This window comes from Macaca nemestrina, chromosome 2 (assembly GCF_043159975.1).
Source record: "Macaca nemestrina isolate mMacNem1 chromosome 2, mMacNem.hap1, whole genome shotgun sequence".
NCBI classification, from domain to species: Eukaryota; Metazoa; Chordata; class Mammalia; order Primates; family Cercopithecidae; genus Macaca; species Macaca nemestrina.
The window spans coordinates 16868639-16888326 of NC_092126.1; the positions used below are offsets into that span (position 1 = coordinate 16868639).

General features: G+C 40.5%; 1 long non-coding RNA gene across 1 annotated transcript; it reads left to right on the forward strand.

Annotated features, from left to right (window-relative positions):
* The first annotated feature begins 10657 nt into the window (after positions 1–10657).
* LOC139361736 (uncharacterized) lies at positions 10658–19203 on the forward strand. The gene is made up of 4 exons (XR_011619317.1): positions 10658–11167; positions 11475–11610; positions 18354–18444; positions 19077–19203. It is a non-coding gene; the product is annotated as an uncharacterized lncRNA (long non-coding RNA).
* The last annotated feature ends 485 nt before the right edge of the window (positions 19204–19688 follow it).

Sequence of the window (19688 nt, forward strand, 5' to 3'; positions counted from 1 at the left end):
CCCCAAGCAGAGAGACTGATAGCTTCTGCACATCTTGGCCCAGCTAATAATATCACAGATGCTGTTTTAATTCCAAAGCACAGAGCCACCCCCAGACTTTCTTTTTAACCTCTCTGCCTAAAATGGGACATAGTGAAGTGGCTTTCAGAGACAAAGTGACTAAGCCACTTTGGGTCCATTTTAATACTTATGCATCATTATTCTGTTCATTTCCACAGCTCACCTACTTTCTGGCTACCAATTTGGATTTTCTCCCATCCTTTGGTTACATTTCTCAATTTATTATTATTATTCTTTTTTTTTTTTTTAAGCTCAAACAATCTCCTTCCCTGCATGTTCTGAAATTGCCTTTTCTCCTACTGGAAACCCCTGGATTTTTTTTTTGTCCTTCTCTGGACCTCTCTAATCCTTGATAGGGCTTGAGAAAACAGAGGTCTCTGAGTATGAGCGATGGGCTAGGAGTGGCGAAAGAGGAATTGGTTATTGTTTTCCCCCTGCTAGTTGTTCAGAGACACTTGCAATCCTGCAGGGCCCTGAGAAGACCTTTTGAATGGATTTCTCCATGACGTTGCTGAGAACTTATCCCTGAGAATACGGCCGTTTCCAAGTTCAGCCTGAAAGCTCAGAAGTTTAAAAGACAGTTTCTGGCAGGAACTCTGTGATTAAAAGTGTTGAACTTTCCCACTGTGGTTACCTAGAACTTAGCTGTCTTCCTCTCACTATTTGCTAATTTACCCTCTCCTTCTGTCCTTCTAGTATCTCCAGGGGACTTCCCCCCCCCCCAACAAGAGTCGACAGAGCCGGGGAACCCAGCCCCTGGGCCATGAACTATTAGGAACTGGGGCTACACAGCAGGAGGTGAGCGGCCGGCTAGTGAAGATTCATCTATATTTACAGCCACACCCATTGCTCCTGTAAGTGCCTGAGCTCCGCCTCGTGTCAGATCAGAGGCGGCATTAGATTCTCATCGGAGCTCAAACCCTGTTGGGCGCTGTGCATGCGAGGGATCTAGGTGGCACACTCTATGAGAATCTAATGCCTGATGATCTGTCACTGTCTCCCATCACCCCCAGATGGGACTGTCTAATTGCAAGAAAACAAGCTCAGGGCTCTCACTGATTCTACATTACAGCAAGTTGTATAATTCTTTCATTAAATATTACAATGTAATAATAATAGAAATAAAATGCATAATAAATGTAATGTACTTGAATCATCCTGAAACCATCCCCCTCCCATTCCACCCATTCTGTGGAAAAATTGTCTTCCATGAAACCAGTCCCTGGTGCCAAAAAGTTGGGGACCACTGAAATAAAGCATTGCCAACATGTGACCCTGCCAGGAGCTTCTCTGAAAGATCTTATAAGACTTGGGGGACACTGGTACCTCAATCAAGCAGTGTGGCTGTTTTTGCTTTTGTCTCTGTGTTTTAAGCATAGGAAATGCCAGCACAAGCAGTACCTTGGACTCTTTCCAGGTAGAGGATTATGTAATTCAAGTGTTCCTATTATTGCACTTGGGTTAGTGACGGGCACTGATCATGACCATGCTTGGGTGCAACTGGCTCTTAAGAACTCATGGTAAGCTTGGCTAGTTTACATTCTTCTTAATTGAATTCTTTCCTTTTTGTGCCCCACAAACAATAAGGTTTCAGGGTCTCGGAAGGAAGTTGAATTCCACTGAAACAGCAGATAATTTTAAAATGATACTGTAAAAGGTGTGCATAGGGTTCAGGGGACCCACAGGGATGCTGAGACCCCCCAGAGACTAGACTGTCCCTAGACCTGAAGGGACAAGGGCAGCAGGCAGTGTTATGGGAGCCCCATGAGAAATGGAGCCATAGAAGAGGGGTTGCCCATCTTTCACAGGAAGATGTAGCCACCTTCAGAAATGTGGTGCAGAAGGAGGGAGGGTTGGGTTGAATAATATCCTGGCCTCGCTCCCTTCTCCTGTCCTCACATTTCCTTCTAGTAGTTCACATTAGTTGGCCCCTGTAAGAAGCCAGAGAGCAAGGAACCTTCTGTGGCCATCTGGGGTACAGAGCAGAGGGGAGAAAGGCAGAGGACGGATCTGGGTCAGGGGCAGGCTCTGGAGAATATGGTGACGGATGGGAACAGCAGCAGTGCTGTTTGCTGGGCTGGGCTGGGGGTCTGCCTGAGCCGTGTGCCCTCCAGTGTGTGGTGCAGTTCTTCACTTTTCACAGAAGGGTTCTGACACGCTGAAAGATGAGTGAGCAAGTAAATTTTGTTAAAGACAGTTTAGGAGCGGCGGAGATGGCCTTCATCCCACATTCCATGACATCCAGTGCAGTGTTACTTCTTCACAATGAGTGTGTCATCCCCCAAATGTCCTGGGCCCCACAAATGGCCTGAGGCACCCTTCTCAGTCCTGATCCCACAGGAGGCCCAGGCTCCTGGCACTTCTTTTCCTTAGTATCCAAGGACTTCCCATCCCACACACTTGTAAAGCTCTCTTCTCTTAATCAGAGCAATCTATGTATTGGCTTGTCTAGATTTATAGTCATGTTTGAACTTTCTGTAACTGAGAAAGTTCTTCCTTAGAAAGCAGTTGGAAAAACGGTTTTTATTTTGGCTTACATGTTTTTTGTTTTGTTTTGTTATTGCAGAACAGAAAACTGGGAAACCCTGAGTTCTTTGTTCTTTGGGCTGCAAAAAAGACAGACAGGACAACGGAAACTTGAAGTGTTAGACAATATCAGATTTTGAAAATAAAGAGATTTTCTTTCAATGTTTAATTGTGGTAATAAACACGTAACATAAATTTATCCTTGTAACTTTTGATTTTTCTTTTGAGACAGCGTCTTGCTCTGTCCCCAGGCTGGAGTGCAAATGGCGTGTTCTCAGCTCACTGCAACTTCTGCCTCCTGGGTTAAAGCGATTCTCCTGCCTCAGCCTCCTGAGTAGCTAGGATTACAGGCACATGCCACCACGCCTATCTATTTTTTTTTTTTTTTTTCGTAGTTTTAGTAGAGACGGGGCTTCACCATGTTGGTCAGGCTGATCTTGAACTCCTGACCTCGTGATCCACCTGCCTCAGTCTCCCAAAGTGCTGGGATTACAGGCTTGAGCCACCGTGCCCAGCCCTTGTAACCATGTTAATTGTATAGTTCAGTAGTATTAATTATATATTGTGCAACAGATCCTTAGAATTTTTCATCTTGCAAAAGCAAAACTCCACACCCATTGAACAACCATTCTGCCGTCTCCCTTTTTCCTAGACTCTTGTAACCACCTTTCTACTTTCTGTTTCTATGAGTTTTGCTAATTTAGATACTTCATATGAGTGGAATCATATGGTATTTGTCGTTTTGTGACTGGCTCATTTTGTCTAGCAGAGTGTCCTTAAGCTTCATGCATCCTGTGGTATGTGACAGGGTGTTCTTCTTTTTCAAGGTTGAATAATATTCCATTGCAGGTATATTCCACATGTTCTAATCTACTCATTTCTCAGTGGAAATTGGTTTGCTTCCATCTCTTGGCTATTGAGAATTATGCTGTGATGAACATAGGTGCAAATATCTCTCCAAGTTCCTGCTTTGAATTCTTTTGGATTTATACCCAGAAATGGAACTGCTGAGTTTTATGGTAATTCTATGTTGAATATTTTGAGGACCCTCCATACTGTTTTCCATGGTGGCCACAATAGTGTATAAGTTTCTAATTTCTCCACCTTCTCACCAACACTTGCCATTTCCTGTTACTTTTTACTTTTTCTTTCTTTTTTTGATTTTGGACAGCAGCCATTCGAATAGGTGTGAGGTGATATCTCCTATCTTTGTGGTTTTGATTTGATTTCTCTAATGATTAATAACGTTGAGCATCTTTTCATATGTTTGTTGCCCATTTGTATATCTTCTTTGGAGACATGTCTATTCAAGTCCTTTGTCCTTTTTGTTGTTGTTGAATTGTAGGAACTCTTTACATATTTTGGATATTAACCCCTTGTCAGATATGTAATTTGCAAATATTTTCACGCATTCTGTAGTTTGTCTTCTCACTTTTATTATTATTATTTTTTGAAGACAATGTCAGGTTTTTGCCTAACTTCTCTAATCATAACAATCTTTGGGCTCTTGTTCAAAAAATATTGTATTCCCAAATCATTTTCCTAGAAATTCTGAATCAGGAGCTACAGTTCAGGGTCCATGCATCTGCATTTTCAACCAGGACCTCAAGTGATTCTATCAAATACATTTGCAACACTTTGGATTCCACTATAATTGTGTTTCTCAACTGCGGGGCTGCGCTATGGAACCAAGTAAAAATATTAATATCTGGTCCTATTCCCAGAGTTTCTGATTTGAGAAAAATCAATTGTCAATAAATTGAGACCTAGGTGTTGGGATTTTAATAAGCCCTGAGATGACACTATTAACCAGCCAGGCTTAAGAACCACGGCTCTATCTTCCCCTTCAGGTCAGGGACCCCACTCCTGGCATAGTGCCTGGCTCAATTTGTATTTGTTATACTCCATGCCTCACTTTCTTGTTTTGAAAGTGATTCTTATATTTATTGTATTTGAAAGTGGTTCTTGTCTGGTGGGGTTGAGAGCTTTATACATGAATCTGATATCTGTGGTCAAAAGTCTCCATGTTGTGGTGAGAAGTTGAAAAAAAATCTGACTGTCAGTTTGTGCACAGATGAGCCAGTGAAGGTCTGTTCTTTTGTGGTGAGATCTGAATGTTTCCTTCTGCAGAAGTTACAGGCACTGATTAAAGAAGTTGGCTGCCTCAACTGCTCAAAATAATGCACATTTTATCACTGGATTATCTAGCATGGTTAAGTCCACAGCTGCTTGCAATTACCCTGGACCCTGTGAAATCATCTCTTTATTCATGGCAGGTTATTCTTCTCAAAGATTAATATGTGATTATTTAAAAATTATTTTTACACCACCCTATGTAATGTGGATGTGTGGTTTTGTGGCTCTAAACACCAGTATAGGGCAAGAAAAGCTAGCTGGAGAATTTATAAATTCGCTTCCATTTATCCTTCAGACAAACAAGCTATTTATTAATAGGGGAATGTGGTAAGAGAAAAGAATGTGGAACTGAGATTCCGGACCTGATTCTTTTGCCTACTATTTGTGGGCTTGTGGGGCATGACATCTAAACTCTCTTGGTCTCACCTTGTTTATCTGTAAAATGGAATAATAGTACTCACTTGGGCTGCAGGAGGACCAAATGAAAAAAGACATAAAAGAGATTTGTTGACCTTGGTATGCAAATAAATGTTATGCCCTTAATAAGTGGAAGTTGACCTTGACCCTGTTGCTGCTGTTGTTATGAGCCGTTGTGTCTATCAGTGAACATTGCTTTTACAAATCTCTTCTAGATGAAAGAGGCAAACTCCTCATCTTCATAGTGCCTGCAAGGCTCCAAAGAGCACACAGCCACAAGGACATGAAATATTTTTGAGCACATTTCCTGTCTGTACATGTTTGCCAAATTATTCCAAAATATGACCAGCCTCCTATTGGATGAACACAACTGCAGGCCATAGCACCATTTTCTTCTTTTGCTTTTTCAAATGACCAGTCTCTTCTAGCTTACTCACCAGCCGTAACCGAATCAAATGGAGAGAGAAATTGCCTGTAACTAGAACTCATTCATGCCAAAGTGTTGACATGCCTATTCCCAGATGCATTTTAAGTCTGTTTATTTCTACTTGTGGACCAAAGCCATCTGTCATGTTATATACAAAAAAGTTTTGTAGAAATTTTTTTTCAGCTGATAAGAGGTATATTTTTGAAAGCGTGGACAAATTTAAGATTTTAGCATGGGACGGTGATTTGGAGAATAAAAGTAGTTGCTCTCAGGGGAGGGATACAGGCATTAAAAAAACTCATGGGGAGAGGATCAAGAACCTCTCATTAAGGCATGTGAAAGTAATGTTGATACAAAAGACAGGAAGAAGATCTTTACTGAGCACCTACTACATACTAACGTTGTGTTAGCTACTGCATTTCGGTTTCTCATTTGATCGTTATAGTGACCCTGCTGGAGAGGCACTCATTTCAATTTTACACAAGAGGCCTAGAGATGTTATGTGGTTTGATCAAGATCACACAGTGTGAGTGATTTGTTTGATTCCAAAGCCCGTATGTGTTCTTCTTTACCAGTCTGACTCAGGGGAAACCAACGCAGTGACAGTAAGTAGAGACAGACACTTGAAAATTATCAAAGAGATGGATATTTGGAAACACAAAAATTGTTTGATATATGAAGTACTGCTAGCAAGAGTCATTTGTGTCCCATTTATGCCTAATTACCACATAACACAATAATAATTATGATTAAATATCTGACAGATGAGTTGGCTGTACATTTTATTTGATCCAAACAGAAAATACAGCACATATGGGCTTTATCTTCATCATTTCTTGCCCACACAGCATGGTCATTTCTTTGGTCAGCAGTTTCAGGCCACCACCTGTAGTCTAGACATAAAACAAGGTAGGGCCACATATAGTCTTTGCATTAATGTCAACAAAAGAATAATCCATTGATTTGCTAATTGTTCCTCCTTGCTGTGTACAGGTATCATTAGGAAAAACAAATACATTTAGGTTTCAGTGACTAAAAGTTCCTGCTTCGGTTATTGAATTTGTTGAGACTGGTTTTTACATTTTGAGATTAAGATGAGTGTCTAGGCCTGCAGTGAGTGAGCAAATTAACTGATTTGTTCTTGGAGAGAGAAAAGAGGTTGCTTAAAATGGCACAGAATGAGGGTATGAGTGGCAGGGAGATGCAGCTATAATGAATCAGGAAGCAGTGGATTAGGATTCAGAAAACCTGGTTTTGCTATTATTTGCCATATAACTGTCACCTCTGCATATTAATTTTTTAAATCCCTACAGTGAGAATAATAATAATATCTATCTTATTTGGCATGTTTGAGACTCTTAATGCAAACTCTGAGACAAGAATTTTGAGTGAAGTTTCTTTAATTTGGAGGTGATGCAAGGAAGCATAGTGAGGTAATTGATGAGCAAGTGAGAGGTATGGGTAACTGGGGGTCAACACCATGAGGATGCTGTATTGTTAGCTACTGCTATGTAACAAGTTGACCCAAAATTTAGTGATTTAAAAATAACAAGTATTTACTGCATTCATATTTTTTTACATCTGGAATTTGGAGTGGCTTATCCAGGTGGTTTTAGCTCAGGATTGATCTCACATGAAATTATATATAGTCAAGACATTAGTCAAAGCTGCAATAATCTAAAGGGACGAGTGGGGTTGGATGATCTATTTCCAAGGTGGCTCAGCCATGTAACTTGTGAACTGGTGATGGTTGTTGGCAGGAGACCTCAGTTCCTATCTGCATCAACTTCTCCACAAGCTGCTGGAGTGTTCCCACGATGTGGAGGCTGGCTTTTCCTAGCAGAAGTGATGCCAAAGAGAAGTTGCCTTCTTATGACCTAGGTTTGGTCATAAATGATGCTATGATGTCATAGCATCACTGTCATCTTCTGGTGATTCAAAATGAGTCACTTAGTATAGCCCACGTTCAAGGGGAGAAAACTCAGTCTCTATCTCTTGAAGAGAGAAGGTTCTAATAGTTTGTTAACATGTTTTAGAACTACCACACACCCTGTGTGGTACACACTTCAGAATTTTCCTTTTCCCTGAGAGTGAAAGGAACTGAGTTATTGATTGGTTGAAGATACTGGGTGGTGTGCTGCAGCCAAAAGTAAGTGAAATTGAGAGAGAGAGAGAGAGAGAGAGAGAGAGGGAGAGAGAGAGAAAGAGGGAGAGAGATGTTCTCCTGTTCAGAAGGAGATATAGGAGGTTAAGAGATACTCTCTGAGGTTCTCGGGTTGCTGAAGAGCGCTGTTGATAAGCTGTACTGACGCAGACTGATTCCTGTCCTCAAGAAGAACCAATGGTGCTCAGGCCAGTTGAGAAATCGGAGCTCAGTTTAAGCCTAGCTCTTACTTAACAATCTCCATTTATCATGACTTTTCTCACCTTTGTATTCTTCAGCTGAAAATGGGATTGAGGATTTTGTTTTGTTTCCTAAGACCCCCTTGCTTGCACTAGCAGATTATTTCCAAATGCCACATGAAAGAGGTATTTATAAACATATACACATACACTTGCATCCACAAAGACAACTTGCACTCCTCTCTGCTTTGCTATTTCTGGTGCTAACCTTCATTTATAATGCCATATTTATGTAATTACAGTGCGGCAGCGGTGGATCATGATTTCAAAATACAATCATAATCACCATCAGAAGAAAGGCGAGAGAAGATGAAAAACAAATGCAAAGCAATTAGAAAGGATGAGTTTTCCCACTGAATGAGTGAATGCGTTTTCCCATTGCCTCCTCCTACACTTGGTCCTTGGGATGCTCTGCCTCTAGTCATGTGTTTGTGTGTGGGGGTGCGCATGCATGTGTGTGTGTGCGTGTGTGTTTACATTTTTGCCCTTATTATGAATATGGGCCTGGGACTAGAGTGTGAATACTCACTGAAGTGGCTTATTACTTGGGGAATACCATCCTTCTTCTTTATTGGATTTTTCTGTTTAAGCATCTGTGGTTTTAGTGGTCAGAAGGTCTTGGCCATAAAGTTTATTTTATGACCCATGTACCACCCTTCACATCTCCTCTTATAAGGACACTTTTAGTACATGACTTCCACAGTAGTACAGTAGTATTTTTTAAAGTTTTTCTATGCCTGAAAAATAATTTTCCACTTCCAGAATTTACCTGCCCCTCCATCCCTGCTTTCCCAATCCCTGCTCCTTCCATTATCCTTTTGCAACACCCCTCCACTTCCATCACTGACCGAGATGCCTGAAAATTCAATAACATCCTATTATCTCTGCTGGACAACTTGCCAGCTAGAAGCTCAGAGGTCTGGTCACTTTGTATTGGGGACACTGGCTTCCTTGCTTGTTGCATTCTTGCAAACCTGTGGAAATACTGAGTCCCTTTGCACTGCCTGGAAAGCCGTTCTTTGTACTGATTCTTTTTCTTTTTTCCATTTCTGGCTTGAGGTACGATGAAGGCACAATATATTTCACCACATCTTAAAACCTTAAAGCAATTTGTGCATCCAATTTTGGGGCTGCCTTTTTCTTCCAGAAAGTTCCCTGAGGCTATCTCATATAAAATCTTACTTTGAATAACATATTTGGACACATTGATGAAAACATTCCTTTAGTGCATTGCCAGTTGCCAGATTGGAGAAAAAGACATCAGGAGAAAGAGAGGGAATATTTTAAATTTGGTTTTGGCTGTGGCTTCAAGGAGTAATAATCACCTATTACTTTGGATCAAAATCTTCCAATGACTCAAGAGCACGTATTTTTATCATTTACTTTCCATACTCTCATCCTCTTTATCCCATGTTACTCTGATCCTGTGAGAGTTGGGGGGCAAGGAAAAAAGGTAAGGAAGGGGTAGTGGTGAGAGAATTTAAACGGGAAGTCTGGTTCCTTTTCATTTTTTCATAAAGTGCCACATGTACAAGTCTATGAGTATGTCAGCAGATCTGTCTCCCACATCCAATGCATCTTTTGTATTGACAAGGAGAGGAGGTTGGAAATGTCATCTGTAGCCAGCTTATATTCTGTCAGTGTTAAGATTTTATTCTTGTGACTTTATAGTTCTCAAAATCTTTTTAAGGGTCACTGGAGGGTGATCTCTTGTTTAAGAGATGGGTTAGGGGAGGGAGTGTGTTTGTGTGTGCCTCTTGGTCTGTAATAATCATGGCTGACGTCCAAGTTAGAAACTAGGTTGATTTCAGGAAATTCTTTTAATTTCTTAATTAAATAAGGCATAACAACCATTAGTTTATTTTAAAATAAACTTTAACAATTAAATATGAATTTTTAATGTAGATACCTTTTACTGATTTAGGGCAAAGAGATCTTCTTTCACTAGGAGTTGTTTCCTGTAACTCAGTTCACCTCCTATTGTATCATCTCTGGCTTCAGAAATCTTACTCCTCTTTTAACGGCTGGCTCAGGATTTCCTGTCCACTGTTTCTTCCATCACTGATAGAGTTTCCTTCATCTGCGGCAACCACACATACTCTAATAAATTAACTGCTCAGGATTGCTATGTTAGAGGAATGGGGTGGAATCCAGCGAAGTGTAGCAAATTATTTTTATCTCCTACTCCCTGTTAAGCAGCAGTTGTTATTCTATTATCTGTGTTTTGAATCTAGCTGTTTGATCTTCAAAGCCTAAAAGTAGCTTCTGTGCAGTTTTATGGTGCTATGGCTGTCACTTGCTGCTATAAATTCCTCCTCTGGTTGAGCCACATCCGCTTGCCACATCCTGAAAATACACTCAACTATATTTTCCCATGCACACCTATATATTGTGGCCTGTAGTGACATTACTTCTTTTTTTTTTTTTTTGAAATGGAGTTTCGCTCTTGTCACCCAGGCTGGAGTGCAATGGCACGATCTCAGCTCACTGCAACTTCATCTCTCAGGTTCAAGCAATTCTCCTGCCTCAGCCTCCTGAGTAGTTGGGATTACTGGTGTGCCACCATGCCTGGCTAAATTTTTTTTGTATTTTTGGTAGAGATGGGGTTTCACCATGTTGGCCAGGCTAGTCTCGAACTCCTGACCTCAGGTGATCCACCTACCTCGGCCTCCCAAAGTGCTGGGATTACCAGCGTGAATCACTGCACCTGGCCAACATTACTTCTATATACATTTGTTTTTCCCTTCCTCACAAACCCGCCAGTTCTGAATCAACAGCAAGTACAACATTGCCATTTCTCCCACACCATGCTGACCTTGTTGTTTCTTATTTAGCTAATGATGTGTTACAGTTGGCATTTCACTGGGAGGTTTGCAAGAGTCAGTCTCTCTTCTTCTAGTGCTACAATTAGATTCAACAAGAGAGAAGAGTGCTGTGATGGGAAAACTTTACATTCTCAGACATTATTGCTATCTGGGCATTTTGAAAAGATGAAGGGCGGGCTTGTTGTCATTATGCCTCCATCTGACAACGTGGTTAATGTATCTTTCATAAAGCTCAGCTTGAATAGGGAAAAACAAGGGAATTGTGATGGTGCATTTCCATGATTTCTGATGGCAACAGTCTAATTCTTCTGCCTTGTTGTCTTCAAGCAAAGAACGGGGGAGATGAGAAGAGGAAAAAGAGAGAATGTAAAAGGTAGGCAAAGGGAATGGCTTGGATGTGCTCATACATACCTGAGGCAGGAACAGGTTGAGGTTAACACAGTGCTATCGAGTTTCTTATGTCACCTTCCCTCTACTTTTGCTATAGACTTTGCTTTCTCCTAATTCTGGCTTGCTCGTGATTCCTCATGGCTTCTAAAGGTATTTCATGGCCTTCTTTGATGTACACTGTCATCATCTTCTCTTACTCATTTCCTGTTTCAAATATCTGAGGAAGAGACTCTGACTAGAATAACTTTTTTTTTTTTTTTTTTTTTTTTTTTTTTTTTTTTTTTTGACAGGGTCTTGCTCTGTTGCCAGGTTGGATTGCAGTGCTGTGATCTTAGCTCACTCCAACCTCCGCCTCCTGGGTTCAAGCAATTCTCGTGCCCAGCTTCCCCAGTAACTGGGATTACAGGCACATGCTACCACACCCAGGTAATTTTTGTATTTGTAGTAGAGACGGGGTTTCACCGTGTTGGCCAGGATGATCTCAATCTCCTGACCTCATGATCTGCCCACCTAGGCCTCCCAAAGTGCTGGGATTACAGGTGTGAGCCATTGCGCCTGGCCATAACTTGTCTTTTTACCTGTGGCCACTCCAGAGGTCATGGAGAGGCCATGGTTTGGCTGCTCTTGCTTTAGATTTGCACCCCTGACTGAGACCAGAATGGCCAGGCTGCATGGTATAAAACATATCCTCCTGGGGCTACATGTTCTGCAGAAGCTGTGGGAAGGCACATTCTGGGGTATGGTAGGTGGCAGCCAATATCACCTCAGGTTCTCCAACACAGCAGACACAAGCTATTCATGCTTGTAATTAATTTTGTACCCTACATGAGCATAAGGCAAAAGAGCCCACAAAGAAAGTGATCTAGCACAGGGCAGTTGTAGGATGCTCGTTGTTGATCCATTTGGTTCAAAACGAAAGCCTTCTGTGTTAAAATCCACAGCAGGAAATAACAACAACCACAAACAAAAAGTACTCAAGAGTGGTTTTACTCATGAAAACATAGATAAACAATCATTTATGCCCTTAGAGAATGAATAAAAGATCAAAGTTGGAATAACAGAACACAGAGACTGTTTTTCCCCCTTTTTCTGCTTGAACAAAAATCACCCAAGGACTGAAAAGTTCACTATTCTATTGCTTCTTGTATATGAATGCAAATATATATAGGCCAAAATTCAGGTGGGGTTTTTTCCTGCCCCTTGCGATCTATGTAAATTTGCCTTTAACTCTCAAATTCTATGGTTCACAGAGCTTTACCTCCAAGATTTCTGCTATTTTCTAGAATGGGAATGCCAGTAGATGAGTGATTGGGTCCTGTTGGCTTTCTATACCACTTGGGTTCAGCTACCTTGAGTGTGCCTTTGGTCTGTAATTTGTCCACTCTAATAGGAAACTGCCATTTTGCAGAGGGTTTCCCCCTCTCCCACAGTCCTGTTTCTCACCTGTCCCTTCCAGGTTTCTCTAGATGGCTCAAGGTCTTCCCTTTCTATTTCTTCTCTTTTTTTCTGAGCAGCTCAACTCTCTCTCCAGATTTCTTCTCCCTAGTTTTAACTTTTTAGCCCTCAAAAGAACTAAACAGAAGTGAGGGACTTCCGTTTAGTCTCTGCTTGTAAGGAGGCAGTAGGCATTATATAACTCGCACATAGATAGCAAATAAGCTGTATAGTACTTTAAAAACGCCCCCACCAAAATGTGAGCTTAGAACCATTATCTCACTTTCGTCAATGAGAAGACTTGAGTACTGAAGTTAAGTGAAGAACTTGGGATCACTACACAACTAGTGTGGCAGCTTAAATGCCAATGTGAATGTTACGCTAGGTTCCAGTAGATTCAAGGAATGCCATGGGTTTCACATACTTGTATTTCAACAAGACTTTGTAACAATTTGTCAACACATCTTTGGTAGTACTAGTGGATCTATGTTCCTGGACAATTGGGTGGATCTGTTTCTGGCTGAATGGCCGTCACCAGAAAGTGCTTATTAGTGAATTACTATCAAATGAGAAAAAGTTCGAATGGATTTTTGGCACTTTGTGGCATCCGAGTACTCATGACCTCTCCTGACAGTGCCCTGAATTCATCTGGGGCAGGAAGTGCAGATGGAATCCTTCTATTTCAGATGCTAAAGAATCTCATTGGCCAGATCCTTCTTCTTACTGCCATGGTACAACCAGGAGTCAGTCACGAGACCTGAGCTCAGCAAATAATACCTTTCTCTGGGCTCTGCAAATCTTGAATAGAGTGACACAGACAAACAGATGATAATTGGAGCTTATTTATTCCAGAGCCAGCCTCCTAGGCTAGACTGTCATGTACCTGTTTTTGGTTCTATCTGGTTCTGTTGCTCCCAGGCATGGTTCTTTGGCTTTCTTTTGATTTCCTAGAATGTGTTTTTGTTAACTGTAACCGAAGGACCTAGATGAGGACAGATTTCTCTAGTGGTACGTCAAATTCTATCCATGACTCTCTGTCTTCTTTGCCATTATTTTTCTTTTTTTTTTTATTTTTATTTTTATTTTTTATTTGAGACGGAGTCTCACTCTGTAGCCCAGGCTGGAGTGCAGTGGCCGAATCTCAGCTCACTGCAAGCTCCGCCTCCCGGGTTCACGCCATTCTCCGGCCTCAGCCTCCCAGGTAGCTGGGACTACAGGCGCCTGCCACCTCGCCCGGCTAGTTTTTTTTATTTCTTAGTAGAGACGGGGTTTCACCGTGTTAGCCAGGATGGTCTCGATCTTCTGACCTCGTGATCCACCCGTCTCGGCCTCCCAAAGTGCTGGGATTACAGGCTTGAGCCACCGCGCCCGGCCAACAATATCTGAGATTAAAATGTGGATTATATCAGGGACTGAAATGATTACAACAAATTGGAATGATGGATAAAAATAGGCAAAATATGACCAATAAAGATGATTGCAGATTGGCATTTTAGATGCTAAAATCTAACTGCACATGCTGAGTTAGGCAAGTGGTAGAAGCTTATGTTACAGCAATGATAGCAATAACTCCCATTTAAGGTCTACAGTGCAAAGAATCCCACAGATTGGGAAATTGAGGCTGGAGGTGACTCAGTTAACATCTGGCAGTAGTAGCATTCAAACACAAGTTCTGGGTTTTCCCCTAAGGCTATAGGTAGTAGCCAAAGCTGCAACCATAGAGGATTTAGCAAGAGACTAGAACCAGCAAGGGCAGTTCTGGGGTCCAAAGGTTGTGGTGAACTCAGGTATGAGCCAGGGTGCGTTGAAATCCAGGGGCTGAGGCAAAGCAACCTGCATGGTAAAGTTAACATCATGGTGGTGTCTTATGTATTGCCAAATTCGACATAGCAAATATGTCAATTCTCCCTGAATCCATCTGTAGGTTTAATGCAAATCTTATCAAAATCCCAGTGTGATTTTTTCGTTTTCAATTTTTAAAATTATGGTAAGATACACATAGCATAAAATTTACCATCCTAATATTTTATATATACACTTAAATGGCATTAAATACATTCATAATGTGCAACCATCACCACCATCCATCTCCATAGCTCCTTTCATTCACCACCATCTGTCTCCATAGCTCCTTTCATTTTGCAGAACTGAAACTCTATACCTATTAAAAACAACTTCCTCACTGGGGCCTGTTTGGGGGTGGGGGGCTAGGGGAGGGATAACATTAGGAGAAATACCTAATGTAGGTGACAGGTTGATGGGTACAGCAAACCACCAGGGCACATGTACCTTAGGTCTTACCTAAGGTATTTGATTCATTTTGAATTAATTTTTGTATATGCTGTTAGGAAAGGTTGGAACTTCATTCTTTTGCATGTGGATATTCAGCCCAGCATAGTTTTTAATAGACATAGGCAAGTTTATTTTAAAATTCCATGGAAATGCACAGCACCTAGAATAGCTAAAATATTTTTTAAAACAATAACTAATGGGAGAAAATTACCTCATGTTAATGCTTACTATGTAGCTATAGTAATCAAAACAATGTAGTGTTTGTGGAGGGACAGACATGTAGATCAATGAAACAGAAAAGAGAACACAGATATAGACCCTTATAGATGCCTCATTTTTTGACTGTATTAGTCTATTGTCACACTGCTAATAAAGACATACCCAAGACTGGGTAATTTATAAAGAAAAAGAGGTTTAATGAACTCACAGTTCCACATGGCTGGGGAGGCCTCACAGTCATGGCAGAAGGCAAAGGAGGAGCAAAGGCATGTCTTACATGGTGGCAGGCAAGAGAGCATATGCAAGGGAACTGCCCTTTATGAAACCATCAGATCTTGTGAGACTTATTCACTATCACGAGAACAGTGTGGGAAAAACCTGCCCCATGTTTCAACTACCTCCCACCGGGTCCCTCCAGTGACATGTGGGTATTATGGGAGCTACAATTCAAGATGAGATTTGGGTGGGGACACAGCCAAACCATATCATTGACAAAGGTGCAATAACAATTCAGTTGGGGGGGGGGGAACGGTGTTCTCAACAAATGGTGTTGGAGCAATTGGACATTCATGGGCAAACAATAGGAAAAAAAGAACCTCAATCTAAACCTCATACCTTATTTAAAAAATTAACTCAAAGTGGACCATAGGTTTATATGTAACATGTAAAACTATAAAACTTCTAGAAAAAAAAAGGAGAAACTCTTGAAAACCTAAGACTAGCAAAGCATTCTTAGACCTGATGCCAAAAACATGATTCATTAAAGAAAAAGGTGATAAATAGAGCTTCACCAAAACTAAAAACTTTTGCTCTGCAAAGACTCTGTTAGGAGGATGAAAAAGCAAGCTATAGACTGGAAGATAATATTTGCAAACCACATAGTTGACAAAAGACATATCTAGAACATATAATATAAAGAATTCTTAAAACTCAACAATGAAAATTGAACAAACAATCCAATTTCCAATTAGATAATGAGCAAAATACATGAACAGATATTTCACTAACAAGAATATACAGATGGGAAAGAAGCATGTGAAAAAGGTGTTCAGCATTGTTACTCATTCAGGAAATGCAATGCAAATTAAATTCACAATAAGATATAGCTACACATTTATTAGGGAAAGGTGTAGAGAAACTCATGTAGTGCTGTGATAATGTAAAATAGTATAGCCATTCTAGAAAATTATTCAGCATCTTCTTATAAAACTAATATAGATCTAACATACAACCCAGAAAATACACTTTTGGACATTTATCCCAGACAAATGCAAAGTTATATTCATACAAAAATCTGCATTAATGTTCATAGAAGCTTTGTTTGATACAGCTCAAGGCTGAAAACAATCCAAACACGTGTCTGTGGGTAATTGGTTGAACAAATTGTGGCACATCTATACAATGGAATATTGCTAAGCAATAAAAAGGACCAAAGCACTGATACATGCAACAACTTGCATAGATCGCAAATGAATTATGTGGAGTTGAAAAAGCTAATCTCAAAGGTTACATTATGTGATTTCCTTTATCTAACCTTCTTATAATGACAACAGTTATAGAGCTGGAGAACCAGATTCATGGTTGCCATAGAACTGCTTTGTATCTTGACTGTGGTGGTTGGCACACAAATCTACCCATGTGATAACATTGCATAGAACTAAATAGACACACATACACACACAATGAGTACATGTAAAACTGGTGAAATCTAAGTAAGTTTGGTGAATTAAATCAATGTCAATGTCCTGGTTGTAATATTATACTATGGTTATACAAGAAGTTATCACTGGGGAAAACTGGGTTAAGAGTGCACAGGATATCTCTTTATTATTGTGTATCTACAATTATTCAAAATAAAACATTTTAAAAAATCAAATGAATAGTCTTTGTGATTCACCAGAAGCTGGTGTAAAGCTGAATGTCACCTATTCCCCAGGGTAGATCAAGGGCAGTTCTACCTGCCTCTACAGCCCATGCTTTCCCCAGGTGAAGCTGCCATGAGCTATCCTTCACTTCCTCCATCCTAAGGCCTGAAAATCATAGTATCTGGCACATGATGCTCACTAAAACTTCGCAAATGAATGAGATCTTTTTCTGACATCCACTTTCTACAGAAGTCTCTCCATTAGCTGGGTTTACTTTGTTACAATTCTTTTTCACTGCTACTATTTTTCACCATTATTCTAACAGTTTTACATGAGTAAGTGACAAAGCCAGGTCACAAAGGGGGAGTGATATGGTTTGGCTGTGTCCCCACCCAAATCTCATCTTGAATTATAGTTCCCATAATCGCCATGCATCATAGGAGGGACCCGGTGGGAGGTAATTTAATCATGGGGGTGGTTACCCTCATGCTGTTCTGTGATAGTGAGTGAGATCTGATGTTTTTATGAGGCACTTTCCCCCCTTTGCTCAGCACTTCTCCTTCCTGCCACCATGTGAAGAAGGATGTGCTTGCTTCCCCTTCTGCCATGATCGTAAGTTTCCTGAGGTCTCCCCAGCCCTTCTGAACAGTGAGTCAATTAAACCTCTTTCCTTTATAAATTACCCAGTCTCAGGCAGTTCTTTCTGGCCTTGTGAGAAAGGACTAATACAGGGAGAAAAGGCAATGCAACTTGCCAATGAATGAACAGCTGAATTCTTAACTTTTTAGCCAATTGTCTAAGACCCCAGACTCAAAGTTGACAGATATATGCAGACAAGAACAATGGTGAAGAATTCAGTTACCATATAAAATGGATCAATCTTGTCCCAGAACAGAACACTGAACATCTCTTTAGTGGAAAAGAAAAAATCTTGTTTTAGTTTATTTACTTTCCAAAACAGAATGAAGACTTCTGAGGTCAGGACAATATAAATGTAATTCTATGAGTCACTATGATAAAACAAATCTTGGCAATTGTTTTGCTGAAAGTTCAAGAATTTCTTTTTTTTCATTTATCACTCAGAATAGAAGTTAATCATAAAAATAGCTATTTGAGAATAGCACAGCTCTAAAACAAGAATTCTTCAGAGTCCTTCCAAGATCTGAGTAGTTCCTAAGTAGTGGGCCAAATTTTTATTTTTATTTTTAAAACTAGGCATCCAAAGTAACAATCAGTTTCTTTTGTCATATCCTTTCATCTTTACATCTTATAAGAGCACTGAGTTTGACTGAGTTTGGATGTGCTCCTGTTCAACATTTAATGGGGTTCACTCATAGGCTAATCTAATTCCTTATGCAGCTACATAGCTATCTAACCAAGACCAAAGAAGAAGAAATGATGAAGAAAAAAGGAAGCCAAAGATGGACTTACACTGTATATTGCATCTGAGGTTAGCATTGAATGCCACTTCCATAATAGTGTGGATGTTGCCTCTAACCAGCATCTTCGGGAAGTTCTAGAGACAGGAAAGATCTCCAGAAAGAGTATGCCAAGCCATGAGTTACTTCCTAAATGATCCTAAATGATCCACCCTATCTTATGGGTTTTTTTTTTTTTTTTTTTTTTTTTTTTTTTTAAGAGAGTTTCACTCTTATTGCCCAGGCTGGATTGCAATGACGTGATCTCAGCTCACTGCAACCTGCACCTCCTGGGTCTGAGAGATTCTCCTGCCTCAGCTTCCTGAGTAGTTGGGATTACAGGCACCCACCACCGCGCCCGGCTAATTGTTCTGTATTTTTATTAGAGATGGTGTTTCACCATGTTGGCCAGGTTGGTCTTGAACTCCTGTCCTCAAGTGATCTGTCCGCCTCGGCCTCCCAAAGTGCTGGGATTACAAGCATGAGCCACCACACCTGGCTGGGTTAAATATTAAATAAAGTACAGTCCTTGGTATAGATAAGCTCTTGTTAATTGTTAACTCTTGTTACTGTTTTCTCATTATTACTATTTTGGTGATTAAAATTTAAGAGTGAGAAAAGCATCATTAGATAACCTCATTGACCCCCGTTATTCTTGTTCTAGGATGTCAGAGCAAAAATGAGACCTCACGATGGTGGAGTTTTACCCCTTGAGCTTCTCTGTTGATATGTGGAGGAACAAGCATGACTTTCCTAATCTCCAAACCAGGGACCAATAAAACATTGACTCCTCCTTGCAGAGTCCTATATATTCAGTAGTTCTTAGTTACAGTATTATAACCCCTTGCGTCCTTAGTATATTCTGCCATAGTAAAGTGGTGTGTGGGATATACTGACTCTTTGGCATCTCTGAAAATTATTTCCTTGTAAAGCTAATATGATAGTGGTTTGACTTACAGCAGCGTGCCTTGTTTGCTTAATGTTGAACTCTGTGTCAACATTTCTGATTCTCCAATCTGCAGTTGATTGTGCTGACTTTGGCCCAGTAACCATAGAAATTGCTCTAAACAATTTATACCCAGTCAGAGCAGATGCTATGATTTCATCATTTTGGACCACTATCAGTTCTACAAAGAACCCAGTGCAGCCGCTATCCCTTGCCAGATTTATCTCTATCTCACAGTGTCAAATTGGAGTGGCAGACACAGCTTTATTGATATTGCCTTCTGGAAATTTCCCACTTACCAATATGTTTGATTCTTGGAAACATGATTTA